Raw genomic sequence first — 13,290 nt, 5'->3', positions numbered from 1 at the left:
TGCCGCTCTGCCTACTTGTGTGCTCTGTCAAATAAATAAATAAAATCTTTATAAAAAAAAAATCAAGGAGATAAAATTAGAGAAAAATTCTATGAAGTTAATACCCTATTTAGAGAAGGACAACTTGATATCTTTATAAGATCATTTTTCCAGGAGAAAATATTTTTAATTTTAATAGGTTATATGATATAGTAACAAAATTAATTTCAAATTCATTAGAAATATATATTTTTATTTTGCATTTCCTAATTCATGTTCCCATATTCCCATCATAAAATATTTTTCCCCCAAATTGGTTTATTTATGAAGATTTTTAAAACTACTCTTCATTTCCAAGGTTCATCCTGTGAATTATCATTCATTGTACCAGACAATATGTAGTTTAAGGAACACATATTTCCTTATTAATATTCTGTAATATGTTTCTCAGGCTTACTGTTCAGTAAAATACAGTTTATTATGTAGTATATTATTGAGTGGTTTGTTAATAATATTTGAATTCAAATACTGCCTCAGTTTCTTTTCCTAGCAGTGGGTTCATTCAAACCAGACAGATGCCAATTTTTTATGCCCATTCATCACAAAACTGCCTATTTTAGATCTACCACAACACAGACAGCAGTAATATTTTAAAAGCAGAGAAGTACAACCAGGAATGCAGAGGCCTCAAAATATGTCTTACAGAAGATGCCAGCAGGATGGAAAATTAAGTTAACCAGATGCTCAGCTTTCCTCCACAAACACATAAAAAACCATGGATAGAAGATTTTAGTCAAAAACATTTTAGTTACAATAGGTTAACTCAAAAGAAAAAAACCAACTTAAAAAAATCTAAGCCAAAAATGTAAGTATATTTCTATTTTAGTTCCTTTGGGACTTACTCTAGGTCTTGGGCACTGGAGTTTTAATATTCAAAAGGACATAGGAAACAGCTCTTACAGTGTGTGGAGGCAGAAGCTCAAAACTGAGTCCCCTACAGAAAACCCAGAGCCTTACAGAGCTGTTCTGGCCCTAATAGGAGAGTAGGAAAATGCCACACAGCAATCTGGGTACGAAGAAATACAGCTCATCTCTGTCAAAAGCTTTTTGTAAAAAGAGAAAAATAATTAAGGCTCCTAGAAGAAATAAAAATTCCAGTTAAGATGTGAGGGTAGGGTTGTCTTATTCCAGAGCTCTTGTTCTTTGCTTTTGTTTATGTTGACTTTCCTTTCTCTGAATCGTCTTGATATTTAGGTAGACTAGAGTTTTTCTCTTGAATCCAGAGCCAAAACTTAGGATCCTCTATGTACAGACTATTCTTTTTTTTAAAGATTTTATTTATTTATTCATGAGAGAGAGAGAGAGGCAGAGGCAGAGGGAGAAGCAGGCTCCCCACGGGACAGGGAGCCCGATGCGGGACTCGATCCCAGGACCCTGGGATCATGACCTGAGCTGAAGGCAGACGCTTAACCGACTGAGCCACCCAGGCGTCCCTGTACAGACTATCCTTATAACATATTTATGCATGTCACCCTACCAGCCTGGTTCAACTCTCTTTTTGGTAAAGATATGGTTATATCTCCTATTTTTTTTTTTGCAATTATTTTCTAGCATAGATCTCAGAGTTCTGCAAACTAGTGAACATCATACTAAAGCAGTGAAAATTTCAGCCCCCTGCCTCAAAGCTAAATTAAGCCAGAAATTGAATCTCATTATGTCACAGTGCATGCTCCAGAGCAGAATTTCATTGACTCTCCCTAGAATTGCACTTGAGCTAAATGGTATCATTGTAATCACAAAGCCTCCTAACCTGGAGAAAGCCACAATTTGAGAAAGGATGTAGGTAGATATGAATATTGGATTTTGGCAACAAAGTTACCTTAAGAACAATCTAGATGTTACACTTGTGTTTTTAAAAATGGGAAGTTGGAGACCAACTTGTTGCTCATGGAACTCTGAAATACTTCTTAATTGACCAATACTGTACCACATAAGCAGAGTCATCTGCAAAACTATACATTCAAACATGTATTAAAAGTAACAAGATTATTTATTCTTTTATTGTGCACACATTTCCATGAACTGTAAAGATGAGAATGTGATGAATGTCATAATACAGCTGCCAAATTTGTGGTTGAAGAGATAAAGTTTGTTGGACGTGGGCACTGGATCTGATTCTAGGCTAAAATCTAAGTAAATGTAAGCATTATAGACATCCTTTTATTTCATCTCTAGTAACCAGCACACTTCCCACCAGGGTTTATCATGAAGTTGATGATTGAAATATGTATCCCCAAGTGCAACATAAATATTAAATTTATCTGATAGATTGAGATATAACATAGTTAATGGGTAATTTACAAGCTAAGGAACCTTAAAGTAGGGATCCTGATCAGAAAAAGGTATGGAATAGAATAGTGTATTCTAATTGTAGTGATTAGAGTCTATTTTCATGATTTTCCATATTTAAATAACTCCTGAACTATTATTTCTTTAATATTTTCCTTTAAATCTACTCATTTAAAAAATTAATCAACCAATGCCTTTTTCTCCTCAAAATTTTTATCTGAAAGCAAACAATAAAATAGGAAAAAAAAAGAAACAAAAATACTGGAAACTTAATGGTTCAAGTAGGGAGAAGGGAGAGGAACATGGAGCTAAGGCTCCAAGCCTCTCCAGAAAAAGTTCTTATTCTTGAAGTGTCCTCTTTGAGGAGGCGAGTTGAGCCAGGGACAGTCCCTAAGCCCCAATGCCCAGCCTCTATCTGGAGAAGAAGACAAAGTCACAGTGGTCTGAGGGCCAGAGGAGCTGGAGGGACCAAAGGATCACTGGAAGCAGTTGGCTACAAGCTTCTTGGAAGGGATGCCCCATATCTCTCATGAGGCAGCCCAGAAGATGATGAAATCTTTCTAGAGATGCTCATCCAGCTCCCAGATGGCTGCCACATTCCCAAAATGATAGAAAAAGCACAGTGAGCACAGTTTCACTGAAGTACCGCCTGTAACTTTTCCTCACCAGTTAGTGGGCATAACAGATCATGCCAATGTTGTTGGCTGCATGTTACTGCCAAAGAGGTAGCCAGTCCTATGGGCTGTCTTTAGGGTCAGATGAGAGCAGATCACACATGGCCCTGTCACGAGGCACCCCTTGCTTTTAGTCAATTGTCTGAATCTGGTCTAGGGTCTGGATGGAGGAGAGAGCACCTGTGCATGCAAAAGACTGACAGGCTAAAGTTAGTCAAAGATCTCAGGTCAGTAGCACCACATATTCACCAATCCATATTTGTGTAGGCACTCATCATAGAAGCCATATGCGTAGGGGATCTGGTGGCTCTAGGGGTTCCCCAGGATCTTGGTGATGTGGTCAGCATATTTAACATTAAGTACCAGCAGGAGGAAGAATGTTTCAATGCCCAAAAACTGTGATCCATAAGTCTCCTATGAAAAGGCCATTTGTCTCAGGGACTTACCACCCACACTGAACAGATCCTTAAAGTTAGAGAATTGTCCAGGGATGTCACCACATACTATGACTGGTGACTCCACCCTCTGCACATTGTACTCTTCTACCACGATCTCTCCTGTCTGAGTGCACAGGATCTTGACTTCACTCTCCTGGATGATCTTAGGGCATCCAAGTGCCCATCAAAGTGACTGATCTTCATCCTGGTTCCAGCACTGGGACCCCCACCCCTGCACAGGTCAGAGCCACCACACCCCACCACATGTGACTCTGACTCTGGCTCTCGGGGTTTCTGCCTTCTGCTTCCTTCCACTTTGGCCCCTTGCCATGTTGCTTAACCTTCCATCTTGTATCTTTTTGTAGTTTTTCTTCCTTCTTACCTCTAGTCATCCTTACCCTGCTTCTCTTGACTTCTGTTCATTTATTCTTCAGATTTTGTTTAACTATTTCTTCTTGCTTCTTTTTTTGGGTGGGTTCTGTTATTAGTCCACATTCAATGCCCTACATTCTATCTCTTGTTTGTCAATTTATTTCCCCTCAAAAACCAGTTAACTCTCTAAAAACTGTTTACAGATGTCTACCTACATGGGGATATTATATTTAATGAAAATATCATAAGTGATATGTAATATAGTAATTTAATAGAAGTGATAGGAACACAGGTTACACATTCTATCAAAGCCAATACTATGGAGAATTATATTCCTTGAAAAATGGCTTCCTGTAAGGAACAAGAAAACAAAAAATATATAGACAATCCTAAGTGGGTGATTAGGCAATAAATTATATTAACAAATATGAATATAAAGAATGAAACTTTGTTTTACATTATTGTCTTTTGAATTTAAATGAAGATATTGAGTTCTTCTGAAAATAAACAATGGCATGGAACAATTTTCCTTTCATTTGAATTAATGAGTTTGGCCATATTTTTCAATGAATGTTAAAAATAGAAAGTATGATACATTGTATATACATTCTTCTTTTCCTTAATTACTAATTTGCAGAGGAAGAGGGTTTAATAGGTAATTCAGAATTTCAGAGAATTGAAATTAATTCTGGAAAGTAATTTTGTACTGTTATGATTAACTTTTTCAATAGGGTCTATAGGTGCAGGTATGTATGTCTATCATTTGCAATCCTCTGGACCAGAAGGGGGCACCTACCGTTTGTCTAGGATGGTCTACATTCAGTATCAATAACTGTTGACAAAATTTATGGCAGTCAAATACAGACAAAACGATTCTATAGATTCTTATAGTAACATGTTTCATGCACGTTGACTCGCAAATTGGATAGACAGCTTCCTGAAAGAGTATTTTGTAAATGACAAAATCATCTATGCAGACTCTAGAAAAGGTGTTAAAAAGCTGAGTTACAGGAGGGAAACGGTGAGAACAATTATCTATCTTTAGAGCATAACAAATAATCACGATGTAAATTAGGTTCTTTACATAGGGAATAAATTAGCACTCAACCCTACAAAATAGCTTGAAAGCAAACTACCCTCATAGCATCAGAAGTAAGAACAAACGAATGCATCTCTTTGCTTTGCTGTCTTGGCCAGATCTGAGTGTACAATAATGAAAAGATTGATGGTGGTTAGAGCCTAAGTTTGTTTTTCCGTCTTCCTTTTATATACCATCTTCACAGGAGAGTGTCAATATGTATTGATCTTTCTTCACTACTGTGTTTTCTCCTTACTGCTCTGCCTTGAGAGGCCTACTTCTTTAATACATTATCCTACTCCAGCAAAAGAACAATCTAACCATAGTCTAATAATTCTGCAGTATGTTGGAAAGTATGTTCGTTTTCAAGGATTCTTCCTAGTCTGCCAGAAAACATTTCTCACAAAAGACAGTGTTGTTACCAGGGCGAGTGTGTATGTTTTTGTCTTACTTTTCTAGACACTTAATACAAATTTATGGAAATTTCTGGAGTTTGGAAGTCCCTGAATATGTGTGATTCAGGCAAATAAACAAGGTTTGTCTGGTTCAGATGTGGATATGTGATTAATTTCAGAGGACTTGGTGACATTTTCAACGTGCACATCAAGGATTAGGAGATACATAAGATAGAAAGCAAATGCCAAAGAGAGAGCAATTATGGTTTGCTAAACACTGCATAAAGCATAGGTTTTTATGCTGTTTATATATCTCTAACTGCTAGGATTTGGAGCTCACATGAAGTCATAAAGTGTCCTGAGCTGAATTAATAAGTGTTTTGTGTGGGTGGGAGGAAGTCATTTTAAAAGTATCGTCTTGCAAGAAGTTAAGTTTTTAATTATCAGTGATGAGGAAGGATAGTGACAAAGTTACCTAATTCACCATTAAGGAAAGCTTCATTTTAACAAATTTGAAATATTTGCATTTGACATCGAAAGCCAGACGAGATGGCAGACATCTATATAGGGGGATTAGATTCAAAGGCAGAGACATCTATATTTTCAGCACTGGAATGTTATAGTACCCAAATTCAAGCTGATTTTATAATACTGAATATGGATTACATGCCTGGCAGTGAACACTGCAGTAATTTAATAAAGTGTCATTTCATTATAGAAACCTGTTACTGGAGTTAAACTTCCCATGGAATTATGCACAAACACCTTTCTTTTGTGTTACTTCTTGCCTTGCCTTAGAGGATTAAAGATACTGTAATATGTAATCTGATTCTGTCAGAGCATATGAGCCTACTCTCACTTGTTTCAAACTTTGATATAATAGTCTAAGTATTTTTTACTGTAATTTGATGCTTATAATAAATTCACAGTAGAATTTCCATGTAGCAAAAATTTCCATTATTATTTGATTTTAGGTTTCTGCTCAGCATTCTAGCTAATTACCCATAATTCTTTATTTTTTTACAGTTTTTTTCTTTAATAATGGCTTCGTAATCTGCTAGTACATGAATATATCACATATTATTTATCTATGTGTATTTAGGCTCTCCTGTTGTTTCCCAGCCTTACTGAAATATAACTGATATGTATGTAGCATTGTAGAAGTGGAAGGCACACAATATGTTGATTTGATACATTTATATATTGTAAAGTGATTATCAGCATAGTGTTAGCTAACAACTCCATCATGTCTCATAATTATCATTTCTTTTGTGTGGTGATAACATTTAAGATGTACTCTCTTAAGTACATAATACAGTATTGTGAATTACAGTTCCCATGCTGTACATTAGATCCCCAGGACTTATTCATCTTATAACCAGAAGTTTGTACCCTTCGACCAACACCTGCCCATCCCCATCCCCCCCCAATCCTTCCCATAATTACCTTTCTACTTACTCTGTGTTTCTGGGAGTTTGCCTTTTTAGATTCCACATGTAAGTGATATCCTACAGTATTTGTCTTTCTCTGACTTAATTTCATTTAGCATAATGCCCTCAAGGTCCATCCATGTTGTCACACCTGATCTTTTTCATGGGCTGAATAATATTCCATTAGATATATATTTGTATATAGATATATATCTTTATCCATCTGTTGAAGGTAAATGCTGGGGAAAGGCAAGAATGAAGTAAAGAGTACTAGGCCCTCCATGTCTGAACATTTAAAAGTACACCAGAACTACACTAGAAATTTAGGGGGTTATAAATATTTCCATTCTCAATTAGGAAATCTTCATTTAGATTTAGGATTTATAAGCTCTGTTTCTCACTGTGCATTTTTAAAAATTTTTCATGTCTACACCCAACGTGGGGCTTGAACTCACAACCCCAAGATCAAGAGTCACATGCTCTACCAATTGAGTCAGCCAGGCACCCCTCATTGTGCATTTTGGAGATTTTAAGGGGCTCACGGTTAAACTTTCTTCAGGAATTTGGAATTTTCCTCAGGACTTCCTACATAATTAGTGGGCTGCCTATTATTGAGACATGTAGTAGCTTCAGAATTTTATAAAAAATGGGTATGAAAGTACGGGTTTTGAGGAAAAATGATATAATTAAATATATGGGAATTCTAAGGACATTGCCATGTTGGTTGAAGAATTTCAGGATTTCTTTAAAATGTGTTTGAAACTATACATATTATCTAATTTTACCACCAAATAAGTAATGCCAACCTTTTTGTTGTTGTTATTGTTAATGGGGAAGATGGTAGTAAAAAGGATGGGAGGAGTGTAGCAAGCATAGACATTTAGGTAAGGATAGATTTGGGACTAAAAAACTAAGACTGCCTGACACATACTACTTCATACTAAACGGTACATTTTATTAATATGAATAATTCTTCTTCATAAGGAGATAAACCACAGTTAAACCCCTTCCTTCCTTCCACCTTTTTTTATCTCCATCTCTCTCTTTCCCCTCCCCACCATACCCAAAAAATTTTGAATGTTTAATGTATATCCTTTTGTTTTGTGGATCTTTTATAAAATGTATGTTACATTTTAATTAAACACATATGTGTTGCCAGTATCCAGATCAAGAAATATAGCATAATCACCCCAACTGCCCCCAATTCTCCCTTCCAGTCACTTCCTCCCATAAAGGGAAGCCACAACCTAAATTAGTTGTGACTATTTTAAACTTTATATAGTTGGGATCATATGATATATACTCTTGTTACTGCTAAACATTATGTCTCTGAGAGTCATCCAGATGGTTATGTTTAGCAGTCTTGCCTTTACTTTCTGTAGTTTTCTATATTATGAATATGCCATATTTTATCCACTCTATTTTTGTTGGACTTTGAGATTTTCGGCGGGGGGTGCATTATTATGAGTAGTCCTGCTCGTGCACGAGTAATTTGATAAACATATGCACTTATTTCTCCCGGCTGTATACCTAGTATTATAATTGTTGGTGGATAGTGTATGCTACAAGTTCAGCTTTAGGATACACTGTCAAAGAATTTTCCAAAGTGGTTTATTTTATTATTTTATTTTAATTTATTTATTTTTGAGAGAGAGAGCAGGGGGAGAGGGAGAGAGAGAGAATCTTAAGCAGGCTTCACACTCAGTACATGGAGCCCACCAAGGGGCTCGATCTCATGATTCTGAGATCATGAACTGAACCTAAATCAAATCAGATGCTTAACCAACGGAGCCACCAACACAGTTATTGATTATGCTGTCATACCTATGGGTGAGAATTTCACTTTTGCTAATACCTGGTACTGTTTTTTAATTTTATCTGTTTTAGTGGCTGTGTGATGGTTTCTCATTATGAAGTTATTAATAGCCTTATTGAGATATAATTGATATACAATAAGCTTCACATATTTAAAATGTACAATTTGATATGTTTTGACATGTATGAACCTGTGAAGCCACCATCACAATCAAGGCAATGAATATATTTATCACCCCTAAAAGTTTCCTTGGGACATCTTTGTAATTATTCCGTCCTGTCCCTCCTTTCTTCCCCTCCCCCAGGGCAATCACTGATATCTCTGTCCCCATGTATATAATGTTTCCGTTTTATTTCTTCTAGCTGTTTTTAAATTTTTTCTAGTTTTAAGTCATTTGATTGTGATGTGTCTTGGTGTCAATTTCTTCATATTTCTTGTGGTGGCTTTGTTGTACTTCTGTGAAGTATAAGTTTATTATTTTTATCTAATTTGAAAAAAATGTTGGCCATTGTTTAAAAAATTTTTTCTTTCTGGCTTCCCTCTCTTTCTCCTTCAGGGATTTCAATTACAAATATGTTAAGCTGTCTGAAGTTGTCCCACAGCTTACTTTTTTTTAAAGATTTTATTTATTTATTTGACAGAGAGAGACACAGTGAGAGAGGGAACACAAGCAGGGGGAGTGGGAGAGGGAGAAGCAGGCTTCCCACCGATTAGGGCGCCCGGTGCAGGGCTCGATCCCAGGACTCTGGCATCATGACCTGAGCCGAAGGCAGACGCTTAACGTCTACCCAGACGCCCCAGCTTACTTTTTTAAAACCGTATTTTTTCTATGTTGAATATCATTGCAAAGTTTATTATTAGGTCTTCAAGTCTACTGTTTTTTTCTGCAACATTCTAACCTCCTATTAATCCCATCTAGTTTAATTTTCTTTCCTGAAATTTTTTTTCTCTCTAAAATTTTAGGATTTACATTTTGCTCAGTTTTACTTTATCTTCCAGTTTCTCATTAACATACTCATGTTTTCTTTTACCTTCTTAAACATATGGAATAGAGTTTTAAAAGTTGTTTCAAGGGCGCCTGGGTGGCTCAGTCAGTTAAGCATCTGACTTTTGGTTTTGGCTCAGATCATGATCCCAGGGTCGTGAGATTGCCCGTGTTGGGCTCTGCGCTCAGTGGGGAGTCTGCTTAGATTCTCTTCCTCTGCCCATTCCTACTTTCTCTCTTAAAAAAAAAAGGCTATTTTAATATCATTTTTTACTATCACTTGAGTAATTTAATTTCTGGGTCTGTTTCTACTGATTGAGTTTTCTCTGCATTCTGGATATTTTTCTGCTTCTTTGCACACTGGGTAATTTTTGATTGAATGTTAGTGTAAATTTTAACTTGTCAAGTGCTGGATATTTTTGTATTTCTATAATTGTTTTGGAGGTTTGTTCTGGGACTCACCAATTGACTTGGAAACATGTTTAACCTTTTTAAGGTTCCTATTAAGCTGTGATAGACATGACCAGAATACCCTGTATTATAAATGTCTATTCAAGCCATTTGCCTGTTTTTCTGTTGGGTTATCTACCTTTCCTTAAATATTTTTAGTATATTCATTCTATCTATGAACCATTTATTGAATATATATAGGAAATATCCTCTCCCACTCTGGCATGCTTTTGAACTTTCCCTCAATCAAAATAATTCCTGAAAAAGAACATAATAAGTATTTCTCTCCCAGAACAAGGCTGTCTTCATTGTAACAGGGAGTCAAAAAGATACAGGTCTAATAGTAGGATTTTTATTACCAGTTCATTATGCCAAGAAATTCACTGGAGCCCTTCCTGCTATCTCTCTAGTCATAGCACAATTATGCCATCTTTGCTTGCTGCTGGGATTGATTGGTTCTGTGTATAGAAAGTAAAGACAAGCTTTTCCTATGACATGTGTTTGCCTAGAGTGAGCCTTACAGACCTTTTAAAAAAATCTCTGGAACTTATTCACCAAGAAACGTCATAAAATAAATTCACCAGTCTTCTTTTTTATTAAAAACATACTTTTGAAGATGAATGTTTATTCAGAGATGAAAACGCCTATAGGAATATTTTCCTAGAAATATGAATCATCCAGTGCTTTGGCTTTTCATTAAAAAAAAAAAAAAGAAAATGAATCTTTCTGCTTAAATGCATCTAAATGGGAACTTGTTATATCAGCTATTTGTGTTTCAAAGGGAAAAGGGTGAATTAAATAGCTTCAATTTAATCACTGTAAATTAAGTAATTTTCATTTCTTTGTCCAAATAATTTCCAAATATTCATTATCCCCAAATCATAGTGGCTGGGGAACTGACCTCCTTACTTTTCCCTACCTTCCATCCCAGATAACATTAATTCATTTATTCTTTTAGAAATAATCACCTACTATGATGCAAGACAAACTGAACTTGACACAAATGCTCCTCCGAAGGAGATTAGAATTTAGAGGGTAGAGATATGAGTGAGTAGGCAACAGAGACCAGTATAGCCTTTGGACACCAGGTGCTGGTAGTCTGACTTGTTAGGGACTGATGCCTAGAGGAAGAGATATCTAAGTTGACTTTTGTGTAAGATATTTAAATGTTACACCTTAGCATGCAGTGAAGTCAGTAAAATCTCTCTAAGCCAAGACATAGTTGTCTTTCCCAAAAAAATGAATATTGTAGGTATTTAAATATGTTTCTATCTGATGTGCTTGTAAAGGGGAAGGATGGGGGAAAGCAGTAGGAGAAAGGAAGAAATCTGTAGATAATTAACTAGGTTCTTTTGGAGAAAACTATGTAAAACAGTGGAGTTTATCAACACTAGTCATCATCATCATCATCATCAAAATGACACCATTTATTAAGCCTCAACTCCAGCCTAGGTGACATACATGCATTGAAACTTAGTGTCCATAATGGTTCTGTTTAAGTCTTGCTGCCGGTATCTAGCAGAACAAGGACTGGATTCAATATCTGTCTCCTTAAAGACATGATCTTTGCACTTCACTTGGGTTTTTCAGAGATCAGCCTGTGTAGTACATTCTAATCCAGTAAACTGGGAGTAAGGGAACTGCTTGATCACAGAACTTGAGGCCATAAGTCCATAAGAGATACACAAAAGGCTCAGATAAGTAGAATCTTTTCCATCTAGAAACTAAAAGAATGAAAAATATTAATTTTGGGGCACCTGGGTGGCTCAGTCGGTTAAGTGTCTCCTTCAGCTCAGGTCATGATCCTAGGGTCCCAGGATCATGCCCCTCATAGGGCTCCCTGCTCAGTGGGGAGTCTGCTTCTCCCTCTCCTGCTCCTCCCTCCACTTGTGTTCTCGCTCTAATAAATAAATAAAAGATCTTTAAAAAATAAAATAAAAATATTAGATAATTTAAAGATGACAAGTAAAGCTGTAATGTGGAAACTTCAAGTGGCAGAACCTAGAAAGAACACCCAGAGATTAAGGGCGGGGGGGCGTGATGGTGGGCAGATGGCCGGTGACTGTGCCTGGAAAGATTGCTTAGTGAGTTCACTAAGTTAGCTAAGAAACATGAAACCATAGTGGTTATATATCCTCACTGTCTATAGTTTAAAGGGGATCAGACTATGCTACCCCAAAAGATGCCACTTTGGCATAATAATTATTTTAAGCTGAAGGCAACTGAGAATTAACAGATATAAGAAGAGTTCTCTGCCCTCCCTTATCTGTCTAAAATCGGGGCAGAAATTCTGCTTTGACAAAGGTGCCCAGGAAGAAGAGTTCAGCTCTTATAACCAGAGACAGGGAGCCACACTGAGATGAATCTGTATAAACAAACCTTACTAAAACAACCCTTATCTTCCATTATGTTTAATCCCTGGACATTTCCTAGTCACTTTCCTGCAATTTATCACCACTAGAAGCCCAACTCCCCTTTCCACTTTCTAGTCACTTCTCCATAATTTATTGCCCTTTGTTAAAATGGTATATAATCTCCTTGGCTAACCAGTTCTTTGAGTTTTCACTTCTTTTCTGTCACTTCTCCTGTGCACATAAAAAAATATTAACATCAATAAAAACTGCAGCTTTTTGTTTTGTGTCAGCTTAATTTGCAGGCCCCATCTACTCAAGATGAGAGGGTAGAGGAAAGTTATGTTTCCTCCCCATCAGTCTGGACCCTAGACTTTTTTCATTCAGGAGGTAACATAATGCAGTGGGGAAAATATCTGGCTAGGAGTCGAGATGTTTATTAGTCGTATCCTGGACAGTAGTTACCTCTGTCACTAAGTCGAAGGGTTCTACTACAAGTCTTTGTGCCTTAATTTCCTTATGAGCACAATAAAAGAGTTAGGAGAGGATGGCAAATAGGGTTCACTTCATGACTGGAGGGCTTTGTGAAAGAAGATTGAGAAGCCACATGTACCATGATTACTAATGTCTACTGTAGGTGATGGAGCAAAGCAATTCCAGCATATGTACAGAATATATATCCTCTCTGGAATAAAACATGCATAAAATTTCTTCTACTTCTGGCATTCAGTGAATTAGTTTGTACTCTTTATGGGCTGTTGATATAGACTGGGAAAATTTAGCATGCTTCAAATCCCACCTGAGGAAACAGTGGGCATATGCCTGATGTAATGATACAGTGTTTAGGTGAGAATGAAATCCCTTTTGAGTCTTGGGTGGTAAAGCAGCAATCCGAGATCTGCCAAGAATACAATATTCCATTCATCCCATGTGTCCAAAAATGGTGTGGGTGTCACAGATGACTATAATAATGT

The 13,290-nt window shown here is 36.6% G+C and overlaps 1 pseudogene; it reads right to left on the bottom strand.

Moving 5' to 3' along the window:
• Positions 1-2,804: 2,804 nt before the first annotated feature.
• The window catches only part of LOC118009033, a 144,742-nt pseudogene continuing 134,256 nt past the window's right edge, over positions 2,805-13,290 (bottom strand).

This window comes from Mirounga leonina, unplaced genomic scaffold, assembly GCF_011800145.1.
Source record: "Mirounga leonina isolate KUSES-001 unplaced genomic scaffold, KU_Mleo_1.0 Mir_126, whole genome shotgun sequence".
NCBI classification, from domain to species: domain Eukaryota; kingdom Metazoa; phylum Chordata; class Mammalia; order Carnivora; family Phocidae; genus Mirounga; species Mirounga leonina.
Note: the sequence above shows the minus strand (reverse complement) of the source record. Positions and strands in the feature narration are given on the sequence as shown.